The following is a 23368-nucleotide window of genomic DNA, read 5'->3' as shown; positions in this document are numbered from 1 at the left end:
CTTCTGCGTCTTCTTGTCCGGTCCGCGCCAATTTCTTCTGTAGGCGCAGGAACGGGCGTTGGCCGCGTGTGCGCAGCCACAGTTGGCGCAAGTGCAGGGGGCGTCCTTCTGCTTCTTGCAGTCGCGTGTATCGTGTGCTTGCGCACACTTCAAGCACGCGACTGCTCCGCTGCATTGCTTGGCGACGTGGCCAAGCTTTTGGCAGCGAAAGCACTGCGGTGTAGTCTTCCTCTTCTTCTTCCGGGAGCTCAGTCCGTCAGTACACCTGATGATGGCGACATGTATGATCGCCGAAATATTGTGCCCGTTGGACACTATAGACCGGCAGCATACCCGTGGATATTTTGATTAACAAACAATACGATTGATATTGCCTCTGAAAGTGCTGGTTAGGAACCTGCATCGTCCCAGCTCACGTCATGAACCAACACAAGGAACAGAATTTCGCGAAAGGACAGCATGATAACACGTGCGCGCCCGCAGCGTCAACCGCCAACCTTTCGCAACAGCTATGAACCAGCCACTATCGGTGAATAACTGACTTCACGCAGCGCCGCTTGAACGCCTGGCCGGACAGTGTCCCTCTCTTAAAGCGTCGCAAACGCATTTATCGACACATTTTTTTTTCTTTTTGAGTCATCACTCTTCTCACTAGTTCGATGCGGCCCGCCACGAATTCCTTTCCTGTGCCAACTTCTTCATTTCAGAGTAGCCCTTGTAATCTACGTCTTCAGTTATTTGCTGTATGTATTCCAATCCCTGTTTTCCTCTACAGCTGTGTCTATTATCATGGAAGTTATTCCCTGATGGCTTAACACACGTCTTACCATCCTGCCCCTTCTTCTTATCAGTGTTTTCCATATACTCCTTCTCTTGCCGATTTTCCGGAGAACCTCGTCATTCCTTATCTTATCAGTCCACTTAATTTTCAACGTTCTTCTGTAACATCACATCTCAAATGCCTCGATTCCCTTCTTTCATGGCTTTCCCGCAGTCCATGTTTCACAACTACACAATGCTGTTCTGTCATGAGTTCAATGATAACAAACTCAAAAAATATCACATGACAGCACAGGATATTAAATCGGCAACCATATACAACTCCAGGATTGTGCCATATAGCCGGCTGCAACAACCGAGCGGTTCTAGGCACTTCAGTCCGGAACCGCGGTGCTGCTACGGTCGCAGGTTCGAATCCTGCCTCGGGAATGGATGTGTGTGATGTCCTTAGGTTAGTTAGCTTTAAGTAGGTCTAAGTCTAGGGGACTGATGGCCTCACATGTTTAGTTCCATAGCGCTTAGAGTCATTTGACCCATTTGTTCGGGCCATATAATTTCACACACACAGCAACAAGCTCCCAACCAGCATCACCGTGTTACTGTGGAAACAAGCAGAATTCAGTTTCCCATCAGCGCCATCAGTTTTCAGGAGCACACACTACCATCACACGAAACCGTGCGAAGTCTGAACGATCATCATCGTATGTTCTAAGCCAACAAACTAAGCACATCCATCTAGCAGGTTGATACCCTAGTGGTATACCACATCACTCTGTTATAACCATCCGTGCTATCGGAAGGCTGCCCAAAAGACATCTACATAAAATAACCTTACGTCTTACGTGTACCAGGAAACAACCGGAATCGCCGCTATAGCACCATCATGAGCTTCTAGTAAGCTACACACTATTCAATGCCGTCAACCAAAAACATCAAATCCTCGTTGACCAAGCCCAACTCATAATAACGAGAAATCAGCCACAAAATGATTTTGGCGAAGCAGTTATAGTAACAGAACACACACAACACAGCAGACAGAATTTCGCAACGACCTATTAAAACTACATAACTTCGGCGAACAGTCAGAGCCACAGCGACAGTCGTAGTACACAACGCACACACTACGGCAGTATGTCAACACAGGTCCCGGGCCTATCCACCAGCCAAAACTACCCTGTCGCCAGACGCCCAAACACTCTGAAACATCCCCTTTGAACAAATACACAAGACTGTGCTTAAACTGACACACAATATTTTGTTAGCGCAACGCAATCTGACTTTCAATAATCCTTCCTTCAAATGGCTCTGAGCACTATGGGACTCAACTGCTGAGGTCATTAGTCCCCTAGAACTTAGAACTAGTTAAACCTAACTAACCTAAGGACATCACAAACATCCATGCCCGAGGCAGGATTCGAACTTGCGACCGTAGCGGTCTTGCGGTTCCAGACTGCAGCGCCTTTAACCGCACGGCCACTTCGGCCGGCTTCAATAATCCCTACAAAAGAATGGGCCCTGACTAACATTAAACTATACCTTTCACAAATCACTTACCTCACAAAAATCTTCGCTACTCAAGCTACTGCAATACAGCGAGCGCCACTACTGCCAGCTAAATAAAAGATTCAAAGTACTGAAGGCACTAACTACTGATAGGCATAGTTAGCAAATGAAAGATTTTGATAGAGAACAACCAATGTATTTACTTCAATAGTCATAATATATGTAGATATGTAGCAGTTCATGACAAATTTCAAAACTCCGCCATCTCTCTCCCCACATCCATCACTGCTGGCGGCTCACCTCCAACTGCGCAACGCTATGCGCTGTTCACATCCAGCTGCCCAACACTACAATGGCGAGTATTACAACAATGCAAAGCAGTCACAGACTGCACACAGCACAGCCAGTGATTTTCATACACAGGTGGCGTTACCAATAAAAAAAACTAAACAGCCTACTTACAACTCTGGCTGCCCTAGTCGGAACGTGGGCCGTTGCTCGCCGTCTCCGGAGCAGGGCTGCTACCCCCCCCCCCCCCCTTTCCCTTAGCACAGCGCGCTAATAGCCAATCTAGCTGGGGTTCAAATTCCTGCGGCAGACCGACAACCAGCACAAAAGTAACGTATATAGCACAATTATTTCTAGAAATTTTTGTAATAGAAAATTGTAAAATATCGTTTTATACTGTTAGAAACAGAGAATACGTGTGATCTAGGTTCCGCAGCTCGTGATCTTGCGGTAGCGTTCTCGCTTTTCGCTCACGGGGTCCCGGGTTCGATTCCCGGCGGGGTCGGGGATTTTTCCAGCCTTGAGATGACTGGATGCTGTAGTGCCGTCATCATCATTCTTCCCCATTACGGTTGGAGGAGGGCAACGGCAAACCACCTTGCCTAGTACAGCAGTGCGAGTATCCCCCATCGTCCCCTATGGGACCTCGTCATCATCGTCTTCAGGTTTTATATGTCTACCCAAAAGTAATCTAAAACTTCATTACACTCAAGACAACATTAATATCTAAGGGTACAACTATATATGTCTTGATTAAACTTAATTCATAATATAGCTTACTTACACCCAAATGAAGTTTCCACCTATTGTGATTTGTATAATTTTGTTATCGTGAAAGAAAGGTGTTTTAGAAATTTTATTTTTGCAAATGTCATCTGATGTCTAGGTAGTTTTAAGTTCAAATCGTACATCTATTACGAAGGACAAGTGTCTTAGTTTACAATATGTAAACAAATAACATTCATAATATGTGACAAAGACCACTAATCTGAATGCATATGGTACACTTAAGTCGCTATGAAAGGAGTAAAATGTTCAGACACATCTATCTCATCACCAGATGTCTAGGTGAAAACATAATGAAAAAAAGGTACCCTAAACTGTATAACTGTTAAAACCAATTGCATATGGTTTTGGCTATCTGTATACACATACTGTAGAGTTGCTTGTATCGTATTTCACACTACAATTAGATTTACAAAATTTATGTCCCTGCAGCTATACATTATCTTTCTTTAAATCTACAGACATTATATCTACTATTTCTTATTTTGGTTTCCATAGTAACGTTATGTGTATAAGGTACTGTTGTCGGCACTGGCGGTCGGGAATTCCTACTTCCTATACGTTTATTATCCTGGACAACAATAAAGAAATGTCGGGTGAAATAAAGTTAACAACGCAATGATTTTGACTTAAATGATTATTCATTCTCTAGATATATTGCTCTTAGTTGATAGATTTATTTACTACTTTTTACCTAAACCTGGCTGATGAGGCAGAGATATCAGAGGTTATGGTATTCAATACGGAAACAAATAATCCTGCTCTTGAGTTGTTGGTCTCCGATACATATTATGAATATATTCCATATACATGATAAAAATTAATTGGCTCTCATTTTTGTCGGTGTATGATGTTAACTAACAGTTTCCCAGACATCGTGTGATGTGTTCAGAAGGAAATAAGTGCAGTGTGTAAGTCTTGGTTTAATGGTCTTGGGCAGATAGTATGAATTTTTCTGCATGCATGATCGAAATTAAGTTGGCTGTTCCATCTATCGATGTATGGTTTTTGCTTATTAATCATCCAGACATTGGTTGATGACTTCAGGTGTATTTACTTGGTAACGATATTACATAAGGCGCTGTAGTAAGTGTAATTTCTTCTTTTTGGTTATGTGAAAGTAATGGATTAATCTACGTTAACTCTGTCATGACATGGAAAAGTGGACACTTAGAAACCGAAGCTATTCTTGTGTAGTAACAGATTTACATGCTACACTCTTTTATGTATATATAGATAGCCTCAATTACATTCAGTTGGTTTATAATGTATTGTTTTTGCTTAAAGACACCTAGACATCAGGTGACATGCTGTAGTAGAACACTTTTTCGAAACATCGTTCGCTTTTTATAGTAAAATTACGCAAACCAATTCAACAGACGTAAACTCCTTCCTTTTGGTTGTTGAGTAAATAGCTTATTGTGTAGTGTATATTAATTTCAATCACGATGTAGATAATTGTACCGTAGATTATGAATTTGTGTGTATGATGAAGATGATTGTCCTTATTAATCACTGTATGGTTTGTTCTTTAAATCACCTAGAAATCGGGTGATATGCATTAAAAAACTTGTCTAAACATCGCTCTTCTTTGTTAATAAAATTACACAGGACTTTATAGTAAATGTAGACTCCCTCCATTTGGTTGTGAGAAAATAAATGAAATGTAGCATGCGCTATTTTAATCGTGACACAGGTAATTGCACCCTTAGGTATCGATATTATCTCGCGTGTAATAAAGTTTTAGCGTCATGCCTGTTACAGCTATGTAATATAGAACCTAAGGCTAATATCTTATGATCTCTGACGTGTAAAAATATTTTTAATTTTAAAAAAAATTAGATAACAAATTTCTTTAAGAAATCGTTTTTTAAACGTTACTTCATAAAAATAATTTGAAGATCTTCTAAAATTATGTTCTCTGACTTGGCTTATATATATTGTAAATAACAATAGGAATTTCTTTCACTTAAAACAATCGTATGCAATAATATACTGATGCTTGTGTCCAGACGATATTATCGAGTCACAAAATCACTGTGCCGTCTGGTGGACTTACGAAACAATCAAAACGTTCGCAATGATTCTCTGTCAGTTGTCCGCTGCTGAGGTTTGTGTGTGTGTGTGTGTGTGTGTGTGTGTGTGTGTGTGTGTGTGTGTGTGAGGATTCGTAGTCGGCGCATCACTCTCAGTAGTGATGAAAAAGATAATATAATGTTATAGAGTATAAGGTATGTTTTCTTAAGTGACGTCATCTTGCTTTCAGCTATCAGAATTTTATTTCACGATCACAGTGTCTATATTAGGCCATTTTGAAACATAAGATTTTGACATATACGTTTTCATTAGGTAGGAATAACGGCGTAAAATATTATAGAATCTGTGTACCCTTATTAGAATAATAAGATATGTTTTTGTTCCATATGTTGTGGTAAATGGAAATATTTCTGTACAGCGGTATATCAGTCCAGGTAACTGCTTGTCTTGTCAGTTTCGGTTCTATATTACTACAGATCTGAAGATGGCAACATAGCCTCGCCGAAATCAGTAGTCCAAGTCTAACCAAATGCTTTACAAGCGACCTTCGTGTTTCAGAGTTTCTTCAGCGCTCACAATATCATCTGGTTCTCTCCCTGATAGCGTACTACTGTTTGCTCGATGACGTCATATCCGGACACACACGTCGGCCTAGTGTAACGAGAAACGATCTGTCTGACCTGATGCACGGTTCATTTTCGACGCGTGCCAGCCGCACTCCTGTATAATGTCTCTGCATCAGGATGAAAAAAACGCTCATCTGCTGTGAATACCTATATTCAATAATGCTCTATGAAAATGTGCTGGACAGCATTGTACTCTGTTCCTAGATTTACAACAGATCGCCGTTCATCCTGCCTTACAGAGCGGGCATGCCTTCAATCTCTACGTTCTGTGATAGCGTGGCAACAATCCGTCGCCTACTTGTTTTCTCACCGAACTTCAACCGGTTTCCGTAGATGCTCACGACAGTTGCACATACATAGCCCACCAGTCTCACCTTTTCCGAAATGTTCCTTTCCAAGCGCTGGGCCATAACTATCAGGCCTCTGACAAGACACCTTGAAAAGGCATATGCGCAGGGTAAATTAACTAGTTTTGTAAGAAAATATTATATTGAACCAGAGATAGCCAAAGGTAATATCGACTGTGTATTAGCGTCGCTACTGAACAGCGATCGATGATTCAAAGTGTTATGAGTAATGTGCTAGACTACATAGGGTGATGCTTGGCGGATTAAGTGTTGTATCTGATGTGAGCTGGGTGTATACTTACTCGCTACGCGCAGTAGTGATCTCCTGATTTGCAAGATACTATTATGTTTGGTAACTGTAAAAGGAATCTGAACAGAAATTGGAAATAATTAAGATAAAAAAGTTGTTTTGTTACTAATGTAATGATCGTATTCGTAAGCGATGATTGAGACAATATACTGCACTCACACCGAGTGATTTTGTATAGCTAATTGTTAACATGTAATTAGTTTATTGAGAGTGTATTAATTGTGAGCATTATTAATTTTGTAAGAGTCAAAATACAATTTTTGAAGTTAGTACTATATTGTTACTTACCCCAAGTCAATACGAGTCCCCAAATCCATGTCATTTTCGATTAACTACTTTTCTCAAGTAGCCCTGCCATTAGAAGGATTTAAGGGCCACCACTGTATGCAGCAGGCACCAAATGGGCCCAACAGGATCTGTTCGATGCTCTGACTATGGCTATCAACAGTGAAGCCTTCCCAGAATGTCGCGGAACCTAGGAAATCCGTCGATTTCCCTGTCAATATATGGTCTCTGCAGACGAACGCGGCTATCACCTTGCGTCAAAGGGTATCTTGATTCATCTGTGATTAACACTTTCCGCCAGTGAGGAAGTTGCTAGTTGACATGGGAAAAGCAGATCTCAAGGGGAGCTACGAGATGTTGTCGTGTCAAGCAGGGTATTCGAGCAGGACGTCTTGGTAATAAGATCAGTTCGCCTAACCTGTTCATTTCAGTCTTTTTTTCTTTGTGAGGACCCACAGCTTCCAAATGCTTAATAAAGGGAAACATGATCCAAAGTAGGCTGTAATGCACACGGTTTTTAACTCGTGCGATTAGCTAATTTCGACAACGTGTCATTTTCAAGCACATGGGTAATAATCCTTATCACATGTCTTGGCTTTCAAATCATTTTTCACTACTCGTAAAAGTAGACTTTGTGTTCCATCCTTACACTGTGAATAGATCCATGTTAGTATGACACATTTATACATCAAATTGCGAATTTTGCTGGACGTACCTACAGCCAATACTAACACTGGTGAAAGCATACAATAAAAGCAGCCGCGCGGGGTAGCCGCGCGGTCAAGGCGCCTTATCACGGTCTGTGCGGCTCCCCCTGTCGGAGGTTCGAGTGCTCCATCGGGCATGGGTGTGTGTATTGTCCGTAGCGTAAGTTATTTTAAGTTAGGTTAAGTAGTGTGTAGGCTTCGAGACCGATGACCTCAGCAGTTTGGTCCAATAAGACATTACCACAAATTTCCGATTTCCATTAATAGTAAACATTGTGTTGTGTCTAGACAAGACAGCCTAGACACAATGAGAGGAAGCCGAAAGGCACGCGCTAAGCTAAAGCAGGAAGGCGTGAGGTCTGAAACAGGATACGTAATGAATGCTATAAAGAAAAGTACGTAGCTTCTGGAATACTTAACTTTAATCCATCCTTTTGGTACATCTGGAGATTGTGGCGATACAACTGAGACTCTTTAGACACATGCAATGTTACTAATGGCGCCTTGCTAGGTCGTAGCCATTGACTTAGCTGAAGGCTATTCTAACTATCTGCTCTGCAAATGAGCGAGGCTTCGTCAGTGTGCATCGCTAGCTACGTCGTCCGTACAACTGGGGCGAGTGCTAGTCCGTATCTCGAGACCTGCCTTGTGGTGGCGCTCGGTCTGCGATCCCTGACAGTGGCGACACGCGGGTCCGACATGTACTAATGGACCGCAGCCGATTTAAAGCTACCACCTAGCAAGTGTGGTGTCTGGCGGTGACACCACACATTGGTCTGGAAGCAAGTCATCTGTGAGATAATTACTAACGTGTGTTTACGACCAACCCCTCACTTTGATATGAAATGTCGTCCCATTCAACAAAAATGCATACGAAATGTAAACTATACGCTTAAGTGTACATCTAATTAGACTCCAATTACTTACATGATTCATCGTTGGGGAATGGGGTACATGCGTGAATGTGAACCAGCATGTTTTGCTCTTTATGTAAGCAACATACTTCAAATACTTCCTTGACGCATAAGGCGTATTGCCGAATGCATTTGGATTTGATCTTGTTAGGGTCTATACTTTCATCCTCATAACAATATTTGATGTTGATCCCTCTGATACTCTGCAACTTGTTTCCCGTCATCTTTGCTAAACGAAAATAATTTCCTGCGTTTCTTAAAATTTCTTATAACAGCTGTAATAATTGATACTGTTGTTGTTGTTGTTGTTGTGGTCTTCAGTCCTGAGACTGGTTTGATGCAGCTCTCCATGCTACTCTATCCTGTGCAAGCTTCTTCATCTCCCAGTACCCACTGCAACCTACGTCCTTCTGAATCTCCTTAGTGTATTGATCTCTTGGTCTCCCTCTACGATTTTTACCCTCCACACTGCCCTCCAATGCTAAATTTGTGATCCCTTGATGCCTCAAAACATGTCCTACCAACCGATCCCTTCTTCTAGTCAAGTTGTGCCACAAACTTCTCTTCTCCCCAATCCTATTCAATACCTCCTCATTAGTTACGTGATCTACCCACCTTATCTTCAGCATTCTTCTGTAGCACCACATTTCGAAAGCTTCTATTCTCTTCTTGTCCAAACTGGTTATCGTCCATGTTTCACTTCCATACTTGGTTACATTCCATACAAATACTTTCAGAAACGACTTCATGACACTTAAATCTATACTCGATGTTAACAAATTTCTCTTCTTCAGAAACGATTTCTTTGCCATTGCCAGTCTACATTTTATATCCTCTCTACTTCGACCGTCATCAGTTATTTTGCTCCCTAAATAGCAAAACTCCTTTACTACTTTAAGTGTCTCATTTCCTAATCTAATCCCCTCAGCATCACCCGATTTAATTTGACTACATTCAATTATCCTTGTTTTGCTTTTGTTGATGTTTCATCTTATATCCTCCTTTCAAGACACTGTCCATTCCGTTCAACTGCTCTTCCAAGTCCTTTGCTGTCTCTGACGGAATTACAATGTCAGCGGCGAACCTCAAAGTTTTTACTTCTCCATGAATTTTAATACCTACTCCGAATTTTTCTTTTGTTTCCTTTACTGATTGCTCAATATACAGATTGAATAACATCGGGGAGAGGCTACAACCCTGTCTCACTCCTTTCCCAACCACTGCTTCCCTTTCATGCCCCTCGACTCTTATAACTGCCAACTGGTTTCTGTACAAATTGTAAATAGCCTTTCACTCCCTGTATTTTACCCCTGCCACCTTCAGAATTTGAAAGAGAGTATTCCAGTTAACGTTCTCAAAAGCTTTCTCTAAGTCTACAAATGCTAGAAACGTAGGTTTGCCTTTTCTTAATCTATCTTCTAAGATAAGTCGTAAGGTTAGTATTGCCTCACGTGTTCCAACATTTCTACGGAATCCAAACTGATCTTCCCGGAGATTAATGATACTACAACATTATAATGATTATAAATGTTCCTTTGTACGTTAAGTGATTCGAAGATTTGAGGTCTGGTACTTGCTAGTAGATCTAACGTGTAATTTTCACTAATCGGTGCTAAGAAAAACTGCTCGAAGAATTTTTTAAAGTAGCCGCTCAAAACACTCTTATACGAACTCCTGTTTGTGGCAATTAATCATCGGCCCTGATTTTAAATGTGGACAATGGAGTGTACTGGAGTTCCACACGCGCAGCTGATAGGATACGCGCCCTTTGGCGTGTAATCATAATTCTTGATGGGCGCTTGTTATCCGTGCGTTGATCTGGATACCACACCCACCATACAAAACTGAGATAAAAGGTTAGCAGACGTTTATACTCGGCCATTAATTAACTCACACTCACAATTCAGATTCGCGATAACCGTACTGTAAACGCATCCAAAAACGAGTGTTTCCAGCTTGCAGCAACATATATCGTATTCAACGATACCAGAGCTGCAAATTTGCGGAAACATGTAATGCCGCAGATAAACAGACCCTATATCGTACTTACACCGGAAAATATTGGATTTCGGTATCTTAATCTACTCCAAATGTTAAATGTCGTTGTAAGTTATCTGTAATTTAGCTAGACGTAAAACTTGATTTATAACCTCTGATTTTCACTGTTGATGCTGTGGGGATTTTAACGCCACTTTCGCCAGTATACCGAAAACTGAAGATTAATACGAAACCAAACCCACTCCTTTGTTTTAGATATTTTTGTACTGCTGTTTACGTTTTCGAAATTAATCATGTAAACAAGTTTCAACGAACAAACAACACAAGTTGTCGCCATTAGGGTCAGTACATTGTCTTTCCTTCCGCAAAGATCTTAGAAAAATGAGTAATTCAAAACGAATCTATCGGGTGAATTTCATCTTTATGTGGATAGAAAACAAAATAAGAATAATAACTAGATGTATCTAAGCAGCAGACAGGACCCACTGAATTTATTGGCCTACTGAATGGTAGTGTGAGAAAAAAAAAAACATTTAAGAGATTTACTACGTTGGACATTTCACGGCCTTGTGATGCAGTATTTAGTATTATTACTTCGCAGAATAGAAAAGGGGAAGAAATAAAACTTTTTTCTTTAGTTGACGCTAGTGCAGCCACGGGCGACAACAGGCAACAGGTGGTGACGTAGCTTTGTATGTCGTCGGGTTAATGCGCACAGGTTGCTACATCAGCATCAACCAACAGGCACAAGTTACACATTCAGGAAAATGTCTACTGTGAGCGTCATTCACAGATATATTCGTTAGATCTTGTTATGTTAAGCGGCCAGCAGTACGTAGGACGCAACAGCAAATAGAGACTTGTCATAGTAATTAAGAGCATAACGAGGACCACTGACAACTAGTAAGGAAGCAGGTCACATTCGATCTTAATGAACAAAGTCTCAAGGCATAGCTTCCCACCGGTCCATTAATACCCTTCTCCACTTTCGTATTCAGTTGGTCATTAGGATCGATGGAGTTCCTACCGCAGCAGCATATGGAGGTACGGAATATTTTTAACATTCTGGCGAATGGCGACTTTTAAGTAAAAATAAAAGAGTTCAAGTCCCGACCCACTTAAAAACCTTTTTCCTTTACCCGAGAGGTAGGGAGCTCAACCCCCCCCCTCCCCCCCCCCCGTCCCCGTCCCCGCCCTCTGCCCCGTTGCCCGCGAGAATGCGCGCCGTTGCGCAACAAATGCAAGCTGTGCTGATAGTCCCAAGTACCGAGAGGTAGTCTCATTGTGTGGATAGTAGCTCATTTTCTGAGTCGTGTTATCTAAAAAAACATGCATAATATTTTGTCAGACTATCATCCATGCTGCGCTGCAGAGCAAGCAGTAAATTTTGTCCGGCATTAAGTTTCGTACGGCCCTCCCGAACCCATAGTTTCCATATTCGCATCACATCCATGGGATGCCAAAACATGAGCAGGAGGCTACGTACTCATTACGCCATGATCCTACAGCTGTCGAAACCTGCAGCGTTATCTTTTTTTAGGCCGTTTAGCAAGTTGTAGATGAAAGATAGCGCTACGTCTCTCTACTATGTAGGTGCTATAAAAGCTAATAATCTGCCTGTCCAGGCTTCTAATAAACATCGTGTCAATTTGATGTTTGTCGCAAGTTCCATTCGTGGTTTGGTAATTCCAATGTGTAGCAGAGTAGTTCGTCGTTTTACAGCAGGATGTCTATGTCCAACATGCATAATATTTTGGCAGGAAATATGGAAGTACTAGCTGCACCTGGCCGCCACCCGCGGTGGCCGAGCGGTTCTAGGCGCTTCAGTCCGGAACCGCGCGACTGCTACGGTCGCATGTTTGAATCCTACCTCGGGCATGGATGTGTGTAATGTCCTTAGGTTAGATAGGTTTAAATAGTTCTAGGGGACAGATGACGTCAGACGTTAAGTCCCATAGTGCTCAGAGCCATATGGACCATTTTGCACCCGGCCACGCGTTGTTGTGGGTCACTCTGGTTAAATGGAAAAGAAAGAAAAGAGGGCACACGTTTCTAATACGTATAGGAATTGGATATACTTGCTAATCTCCTTATCTCAACTGTCTTCGTCCATCTCGTCCTCCCCTCTCTTTATCCATCTCCTCCTCCTTCTCCCTCTCTCTGCGCATCACTTCCTCTTCCTCCCTCTATCTGTTCTGTTACTCTCTCTCTCTTCATCTCATCCTGCCATCTCCCCTCCCCCTCTCTCTGTCCATCACCTCCTCCCGCCTTTCTCCATCCATCACCCCCCCCCCCCTTTCTCCTCCACTCCCATATCTCTCCATTGCCTCCTATCCCATCTCTCCCTCTCCATGGCCTCATCCTCGTTTCTATAGCCATCTTCTTCTCCACTGTCTCTCCACCTCCTCGTTGCCCCACTCCCTGTTCATGTTCTATTTTTCGAATCCTATGTCCATTTGTTTCCACGTCTCAGTCCTCTGCTTCCCCACCCCCACCCCCCACCCGCTGCAAATTCCGTTTCTGTAGTAGTATTCTAATAATAATCTAATAATCCATAAATACAACTTTCCTGTTTGCTAACAACGTACCACCATTATATGTTTTATATATAAGAATATTTATATATTAATAAATATAAACTGTAAGTGTCCGAACGTATATTTACAGGCAAATAAAAAATAAAGAAAACCGATCAATAACTTTTTAAGATTATCGGTATTAACGTTTCCCCTTCGTGTAATACATATTTATTTATATATTACATGTAATAAAAACAGTTATATAAAAACACGAGCGTATTCGAATGCAACGTTGTGTGCTAATTTCGAAGCTATCGTTGAAGAGCTTTCAGAGATTTAAGATGATGTACACGCGAATATGACGTTTTTGCTAACAACTTATTCCCTTCATGATGCAACACTGTGCCATGATTTCAGAGGAGCCAATGAAGAACTTTCGGAGATATACGATATTCAAAAAACGAACATTTACATATGTATTTATACAGATTAGTCACAAACAAAAGCTCTCTCTTTTGTGTACTAGTACTTGTTTAAATTCTCGTTTCGCCAACATGAAATACTATGGACAGCCACCTTAAACCCTGTATATACTTTTATTTGTTCTACTGGCAGAGAGAATGTGGCAGCTGTTTCGTATTTAAATTCTATTTCGTTATCTTGTGTCATATCTGCCCATTGAAATGAAACTGAAGATAACGGTAATACATGTAAAATACTGAATACCACTGTGCCAAGAGGCAGATATGTTGTCAGGCTTTTCTCTGCTGCACGCCCACCCTCAACTTCTTCTGTGTTATTCCCCCGAAGGAGATATAATAGGTTGCAGAGTGAATAGTGGTTTTAACAGGCAATTTCGTCCTCAGCCAAAGAATCTATTGTGTGTCGTAATGGAAAATTTATTGTCGTGGCATGGAGAATAATTGCATTTAAGATGATATACTGGTACATAGAGAAGAAAAGTGGCGTAGCAGAATGGTCTGTATCATCTAAATTATTTCACCACAAATTAATGTTAACAGTGGTCTGACTGCAGACTGGAACCCGTATCGCTGAGACTATGTCCTTGCCGTATGGTTAATCTTACTAACAAGCACTTTTATGAAAGGATCTGTAGTGACATGTTCAGGAATAATTATTACGAATTAACATGAGTAGCTGTTGTAACACTATTTGTTTATTGTTCATCTAAATGTTTAATAAATTTTTTGCTTTAAAAATTTTCGCATATTGGGACTATATTTTCTGTGTATGTAAAGTAAAGTGTGCCATAGTGGTGGCTGAAGCGCTTTGCATTTTGTGTGAGTAATGTAACTTAAATACTATGTAGATTATTTTTTAGATTAAATATTTTTGTGATCACATTTTGTATTTAAAAATATTTGTGTGTATAAACCCTTCATGTTGATGTAAATTTCACAATTGTAAGAAATGGTCATGCTTGGGAACAGTGTAAGAAATAGGTGCCGGCCGGAGTGGCCGTGCGGTTCTAGGCGCTACAGTCTCGAACCGGGCGACCGCTACGGTCGCAGGTTCGAATCCTGCCTCGGGCATGGATGTGTGTGATGTCCTTAGGTTAGTTAGGTTTAATTAGTTCTAAGTTCTAGGCGACTGATGACCTCAGAAGTTTAGTCGCATAGTTCTCAGAGCCATATGAACAGTGTAAGAAATAGGTGTTATGTAAAAGGCAGCGTGCTTTAGTTTGAAACGAAAGTGTATATGGAAAAGGCGGTAAGGGTGAATTGGGGTGCTACCTAGAGCAAGCACGGGAAGTAAGTCACACAGTCTGTAGGCATCAGTGATTGAGTCAACATCCTTGTGGAGCAGGAGAAGCTTTGCCTGCAAATTTGCACAAAATTGCCTCGGATGAAGACTGCAAACAGCTTACGGCATAGCTGCAAGTTGCTGGGCCACTACACGCAAAATTGAACGACGCCAAGAAGAGAATTTGAGCCGCTACAGCAAGATACCTGCAGGCCGTACTGTGGGTAGTGTAGCCGTCATAGCTGTTCGCAACACCAAACCCTACAGCCACCGGATTTTTCGCTGTTTTACTTTGGTATTGCGTGAACCATTTATAACGAGGCACCATTCATATTGTTTTTTTGTAAATAATGAAATATATGTGTGAGAGATTAAATACTGTAGTAATGAATTACGTCTCAGTAGTGGAAGAGTGCAAATAGAACAAGTGAATTTAAATGAAATTTTGCGTCATGAAGTTGATGAGTTCATAAATATTTTCATCTTGAGCAATGGTTAAGGAAAAGTTGTCTTAATTGTTTCACTGAAAGGTGTAGAGAAAATTTTATTTAGAGTAATAACCCGTCCATGCTTTAGTACATTACAGAGAAATAAAGTCAAACTATTCTTGTTTTTTAAAAGTTTTCCTAACTATTGCAAGGTGATATAGTGGAAGTTTGCTTACGTAAAATTCAGTCAGAGTAAAGCAAAGTTACTAGAATCTGTTAAATGAGTATACCGAATTAGTTCAAAGAGTAATAGCTTTTGAAAGTAAATTCCAGTAAGAAAGAGGTTTTCTTGAAGTGAATGTTTCGTATAAAACTGAGTTCTTTAGTACCAAGGTATTTTAGTATTTAAATGCGTTGGGTATGGAAATTGGTTTTCTACAATTCCCCCAGGCCAAGTATGTTTTACCTTCCTTGAAGTTATCTGCTTGGCCTTTTCTCTTTTAGAAACGTAATGGTAAAGGGTGTAGTAGTCAAATAATTCCATTCTCTGCACCAACATTGCTCATGTGGAGTAATATTTATCTGAAGAAGCAACTTAAACAGTAGCAAGAAAGTAGGCAAAATTAATATATCTCCTTTTCCAGTACTTCACAGTTCCATTGCCTGGATAGGCTGGCGACCGTTATTACATATTTTAAACCACTAAATGAATTTGGAGCTGAGTTGTTCTAGCTTCAGTATAATAATATTCATACTGCGGTTCTTTCTATCCGCTGGGTAAGAGCTTAGGAAAATAACTGAATAATCTGATTTACTTATCCATTAGGCACAACATACTGTCAAATCCTGTAAAAACGGTAACTCTATTGATTAGCTTTTACAATTAACAGGACTATCCTCTCATAGTGTACTTTATTTAGAAACTGAACTAAATTTAGTAAGAGGGATATACGTGGGTACCTAGAGACAGGGTTTTCTATTATTTAGATAACAGCATCCAAAATTTCAGTAATAGTGTTAGGGTTATACAATGAGACAAAAAAATAAAAATTTCTTTAGATGTGGGATTACATGGAGTAAATATAATCAACAGGGTGCAAATCGGGGTTCATTTTTTTCTCATAGCCGAAGTACATTTGCGCGAAGCAGCATTTATTTTGTTATCGACGGCTTTGTCGCCAATGACGATTTTACCCACTGAAAGGCAATTAATGTAAGAAGCAGCTTTTAAATCCTAGAAAGAATTAGTCGACAGATGTAACAGACTACATTTTGTGCGCAGGTCACCCAGTGCTGTTTAACTTTTAGCTTTAAGCGATGGCTCCTCGGCTCTACTGTATTCAAATGTTGCACGAAACCAGTTGCGCAAAAAGCTTAATTATTTTGTGGAGATTGAATCATACTGTTTCACGTGACATACGTGTGTGACCAGTTATTTTGCATACGTATTTTTGTTTACTGCTCAGTTAATACTGCGTTTTCTCGGGCTTTTAATCTTTAAATTGAAGTTTACACACGTTGTTAGATGAATTAGCGTAGAAGTAAATATCCTCGGGATAGTGAAGCAACTTAAATCACTTAATAAAAGCAAGTGTTCTGGTCCAGACTGTATGCCAATTTGGTTTCTTTCAGAGAATGCCGATGCATTAGATTCATACTAAAAAATCAAACACAACCGTTCGCTCGACGGAAGATCCGTACCCAAAGACTGGAAAATTGCACAGGTCACACCAATATTCAAGAAAGTTAGTAGGAGTGGGCAAGGCTAACAATATATTACGTTTTATTGGCAGGATACTTAGAAAATGTAACAGATCTACTAAGGAGACTTCCTACACTACGCTTGTGCGTCCTCTTTTAGAATACGGCTGCGCGGGGTGGGATTCTTACCAGATAGGATTGGCTGAGTACATCGAAAAAGTTCAAAGAAGGGCAGCACTCTCGTAATATCGCGAAATATGGGAGAGAGTGTCGCTGAAATTATACAGGATTTGGGCTGGACATAATTAAAAGAACGGCGGTTACCCTTGTGACGTAATATACTCACGAAGTTCCAATCATCAACTTTCTCCTCCAAATGCGAAAATATTTTGTTGACACCGACCTACATAGGGAGAAACGATCACCACGATAAAATAAAGGAAATCAGAGGTCGTACAGAAAGATACAGGTTTTCGCTCTTTCCGGGCGCTACACAATAATGGAATAATAGACAATTGTGAAGGTAGTTCGATGAACCCTCCGCCAGGCACTTCAATGTGATTTGCAGAGTATCCATGTAGATGTAGATGTAGAGAAATACAGCCACGCTTCAATTCTGTCACCTACGTAGTAACATTTGAATGTGAAGATCTCGTATGCCTTCACCAAGCGGACAGATAAAGTTCTAAAAGAAATATTAAAATGTGTAGGAGGGGAGTTTGAAAAGTCCGTGCAAAGTCCGAGAGATGGCACCACTGGCACGTATAGAGGTCATGTTTAGTTAGTAGCTTCTTCGGAAAGAATGCACACCAAGTTTCAGCCATATTGGTCTATTTCTTTATGTTTGGCATTCGTGTGAATGAAGGAAGTCGAGTGATTGTCAAAAAATGGACGAAAACGAATTAAAAATGGACGAAAACGAATTTCGTGTGGTGATTAAACAAACTTTATGAAAGGCAAAACAACTCAGGAGACTAAAGAGAAGCTTAATAAACATTACGGTGACTCTGCCCCTTCCATTAGAACAGTTTATAAGTGATTCTAGATTTTTCGGAGTGGCCATATGGGCACAAGTGATGCTGAATGTTCTGGGCGCCCTATGGAGGTTACGACTCCAGAAATCATTGATAAAATCCAAGATATGGTGATGGATGACAGAGGACGTAAGGGGCGTGAGAGTGCTAGTGCTGTGGGCATCTCGAATGAACGGGTACATAATATTTTGCATAAACATCTGGACATGAGAAAGCTATCCGCAAGATGATTTCCGCGATTGCTCACTCTTGACCAGAAACGGAATCTTTTGAAGTGTTGCAAGAATGGTTTGCAGCTGTTCAAGAAGAATCCGCAGGACTTTAGGCGTCGTTGCGTCACTGTGGATGAAACATTACCATACTCCTGAGACCTAACAACAATCTAAACAATGGGTTACCAAGGGATAATCTGCACCAAAAAAGGAGAAGACCATTCCATCGAGCGGAAAGGTTATGGCAACTGTCTTTTGGGATTCGCAAGGGATAATCCTCATCGACTACCTGGAAAAGGGTAAAACTATTACAGGTGCATATTATTCATCGTTATTGGACCGTTTGAAAATCGAGCTGCAAGTAAAACGCCGGCAATTGGACGGCAAGAGAGTCCTTTTCCCTCACGACAATTTACCAGCACACACCTGAGCAGTTGGGGTCGCTAAATTAATGGAAATAGGATTCCAACTCGTTTCACATCCCCCTTATTCTCCAGATTTGACTCCCTCGGACTACTATTTGTTCCCTAATTTGAAGAGACGGCTGGCGGGACAAAGATTTTACTCAAACGAGGAGGTGATTGCAGCAACTAATAGCCATTTTGCAGACTTGGACAATTCCTATTGTTCGGAAGGGATCAACAAATTAGAACAGCGTTGGAGGAAGTGTATAGGTCTAAAAGGAGACTATGTCGAAAAATAGAAAGATTTACCCCAATCACGTAAGTAGTTTTTATTTTTGCACAGAGTTTTCAAACACCCATCATAGGTGAGAAAGGAAGTCTATGGAAAACATTTACCAGAAGAAGGGATAAGTTAACGATGCATTTGCTACTGCATTTTAATTAATTTGGTACTGAAAGGGACAGTAGAGGGGAATATATAGTAAAAGCAGATTCATAACATAAGATGCAAAAATGACAATAGAAGATGTTGATTGGAATAGTTACGTAGAGATGAAAAGCTTAGCGTATCATGCGGAAAGGCAAGAGATTTATGAGATAGAACCTGTATAAATTGAAAGAACCAGAGGTCGCAGAGACATTCAAAGGGAGAATTAGGCAACTTTGCACTGAAGCAGGGGAAAGGAGTAGAATAGAAGACGAATGGGTAGCTCTGAGAGGAGAGTTAGTGAAGGCAGCAGATCATAAGTGTAAAAAGCCAAGGCCTATTACAAATTCTTGAATAACATAGGTGATACTGAATTTAATTGACGAAATGACGAAATATAGAAATGCACCTAACGAATCAAGAAAAAGGGAATACATCTATAAGATGATATTGATAGGAAATATAAAACGGCTAAGCGGGAATGCTTGGAGGACACAAGCAAGGCTGTAGAAACATGCATGACTAGGGTAAGATATGTGCTGCCTATAGTAAAATGAAAGAGGCCTTGGGAGAAACGAGAGACTGATATCCGCAGAGAAGGGAGAGCTGAAAGATGGCTGGAATATACAGAGGGTCTGTATAAGAGCAGGAAACTTGAGCACAACATTATAGAAAGAGGAGAGCAAGTAAGTGAAAACGATGTGGACGTTTTGATAATATTCGAAGAATTTGAGGCAATAATTAAGCAACTAAATTTAAACAAGGTGTCTAGGGTAGACGAGATGCCCTCAGAATTATTGAGCCTTAGACGAGCCGGCTGTGATAAAGCTATCCCACCTGGTGTGTGTGATATGACACAGGTAAATACCCCTCAGACTTCCAGAAGAATGAAAGAACTTTAGTTACAAAGAAGTCGTGTGCTGACAAGTGTGAGTACTACCGAATAATCTGTTTAATAAGTCTTGGCGGCAAAATACTGACACAAAGTATTTAGAGATGAATGGAAAAAACTCTTAGAAGCCGTCCTCGGGGAAGACCAGTTTGGGTTTCAGGGAAATAATAGTAACACGTGGGTAATAATCTGATTTTAGCAGATAGGCTGAAGAAAGGCAAAACAACACCTTTTTTTAGATTCAGAGAAAGCTTTTGAAGGTCTATATGGTACTACATTCTTTGTAGTTTTCAAGGTAGCGGGGATGAAATACAGAGAACGAAAACTTATTTACAACATTTACATCAGACTGATGTTTCCAGACTGAAGTTGTCAGACTCGAAGGACAGGAAGAGCAAGCGATAGTTCAGAAGGGAGTGAAACGGAATTATAGCCTCTGCCCAGTGATATTCAATACGCACACTGAGCGTGCGGTAAAGAAACTAAAGGGAAATTCCGGAAGAAAATTAAACTTGAGGAAAATGATACCAAAACCGTGAGGTAAGCCAATGAAGCTGTAATTTTACCATAGACGGGAAAGAACTTGGAACACCAGCTGAACGGGAAGGATACTGTCTTGAGAAGAGATTGTAAGATGAACATCATCAAAAGTAAAAGAAGAGTAATGAAGTGCAGTCGAATTAAAACAGGAGATTCAGAGGAATTAAAATAGGAGATGAATCACTAAAAGCAGTAGATTGTTTTAGTTACTAGGACGACAAAAATCTGATACTCGCCTAAGTAGGGAGGATATAAAATGCTGACAGAGTGCAGGGAGGAAACTATTTCGGCGCAGGAGAAATTCGCTGGTTTCACATATTAATTTAATTTTTAGTATTTTCTAAAGGCAGTTGTCTCGAGTGTAGACTTGACCGGAACTGAAACGTATGCAATAAGCACTTCAGAAAAAAAGAAAATAGATTACTTCAGATAAGAAGAAATCACATCTTTTCAAACGTGCAGCTAACAGCCAGTTTGGGGGTTGCTCTTGCGAAAAGCCGACGGCCATTTGCGCCAGAAATTGCTTAGATACTTACTTCTGCCAAGGCTGAGAATGCTGTTCTCAATGCGCGGTCTTCAAGCACTGCACGTGCTGTGACACGACAGCTGAACATTCCATAGGCCACCGTTCGAAAATTTCTCCGAACAGTTGCAAATGGAGTTTAAAGCTGTCATGGATGTAGTCAGTGGTCACACTGAACAACGTGACTTAACATAAACTTGGTATCAATTAACAAACGTTATCCTCTCATGCGGAAGTTAAAATGTGTTTCTTTCAATGATTTAGTCGTTATTTCTCTTCTGCATACCCTTACAAATTTGGCCACAATGTTTCATTATCCTAGGCTCACTTGTTTTTCATGTGGACCCGCTCAAGTAGCAAATGTTTAATTATAACCACGCTGTACATGACGTGGGTCACAGTAGCTTATGCAGTAGTTTCAAGCACCATATTAAGGGAAGTTGGACAGCCCTATCCCAACAATGTTAAATTTAGTGACTTGGCTGCCCTGTATTTCAGGAACCACTGTACCTATTGACATGAAACTTTTATAGGGTATTGAACTCTATCTTCTGAGTCTCCTGAACTACCATAATTGAATTTCATCCACTGCTTTCGGAAATACAATATTTTAATTACACAGTTAAAAATTTGTGTACTTTTTTGTACGTTTTCCCTAAATAATTTTAATTATACATAACATTATGTTCTTCTTTTAGTTCAGTAGACTCAGGATTTGTAGGTTATTACTCCCTGAAAATCTGAATACTCTGCTCTAGGAGATTTCAGAGATTTAGGGAAAAATGCAACACGAAATGTAAATTTTCAGAAACGGCTTCTGAAGTTTCAAAAGACTGTAACTCAATATATGCTTAATTTTTTATTATTACTCATTCAGAAGCACCCTGAATCATACTGTGTATAGTCCTCTTCATCTTTTTCCAAGTTGTTTCTGCTTTTCTTCTTTCTGGACTCCTTAGTAGTCAACTGTGCTGTATACTCTGCTTTATCAATGTGAACCTTGTCCATTCGTTCAAGTTCTCTGATGCAGTTTACTCCAAGATTAATTCCCATATGCTGTAGCACTTTCACCCTACCAATGTTGCCATCATTAAAAGCAGTAAAAGTATCACTGATCCTCCACTTAACTGTCTTCATTCCAACAAAAACATTTTTTGGTAAGCGAGTCCATAAAATATTATCGAACGACTCACTGGGATTTTGAGACTGACCATCCAGACACTTCTTCAGTAATTCAGGGTATGCCAGGTCTCTGTAAATAGGTTTATGATATCCATGATACTGCTGGGATGGAAATGGCCATCCCACAATACTGCTGTAGTTCATCAGTCATTTTGTCTGTCAGCCTGCATCTTACGGTTTTACCATCAGAAAGTTTGTTGTCTCTCAAACATTGTTTCAAATTTCTCAACCTTGTGCCCATCCTCTTCTGGACATGACCAACACATTCCAGTTTCGTGATAATCTTCTCACCATAAGACTGAGAGGCTACTACACTGTTATATGCTTTTGAGTCTCCATCACCTAAGAACTTAGTGTAACACACTCCCCTTTCGTTCACAGATCGACTAAAAATTTCAATAGCTGCAGAGGCCTCCATGCCACCACTTGTTCCTTCATAATTTCTGTCACAGATATGCCCTTCTTCGTTCCCTGATTTACGCTTATAAGAATATTTGGTTAAAATCTGGAAATCTATTACCTTTCCGGTATCCACACCAGTCATAATCCTTAGAACTGTAGCTGTGTAGCTGTGCTTCTGCCAAGTGCCATCAGAAGTACTGATATGTCAGTCATACCATCATTTATTTCCACAGCTTCTTTTGCAGCAGCCTTCATTGGCTCACATGTAGCAGATACCACAGCAGGTCCAATAAATCCTGCATACTTGTCGATTTTACAAGGTCTGTGTGGCATATTCATCACGACACACGTTGTTTCTCCTGCAGTGTGTCCTTTGCCAATAGCTCTCAGTCCATAAAACCACCTAATATTTACTTCTAAATAATTATATTTACACTTATCAGAATTCTAATATGAATGAGTTTATTTACAACTGGCACAGTTAATGACAAGTGTCCTGGCTAGTCCATTTGATACCTCACTGTCTTCATGTAAACTAACTGGCCCTCCACATATTTTACAACACACACATTCACCTAACACCCTTGTTAGGATGTGTAAATCTATCAGAATATGACCTAACCTACCATTTACATCACTTTCGTTGTGAGAAAACTGTGTATCACAACGTTCTATTTTAATCTTCAAAGCACTAATGGGTGTTTCTGTAGATACTCACGAGTTTGCCTGTATTTAATTGTCTGTAACTTCACATGCCAC

The sequence above is a fragment of the Schistocerca serialis genome, chromosome 8 (assembly GCF_023864345.2).
Source record: "Schistocerca serialis cubense isolate TAMUIC-IGC-003099 chromosome 8, iqSchSeri2.2, whole genome shotgun sequence".
NCBI classification, from domain to species: Eukaryota; Metazoa; Arthropoda; class Insecta; order Orthoptera; family Acrididae; genus Schistocerca; species Schistocerca serialis.
Note: the sequence above shows the minus strand (reverse complement) of the source record.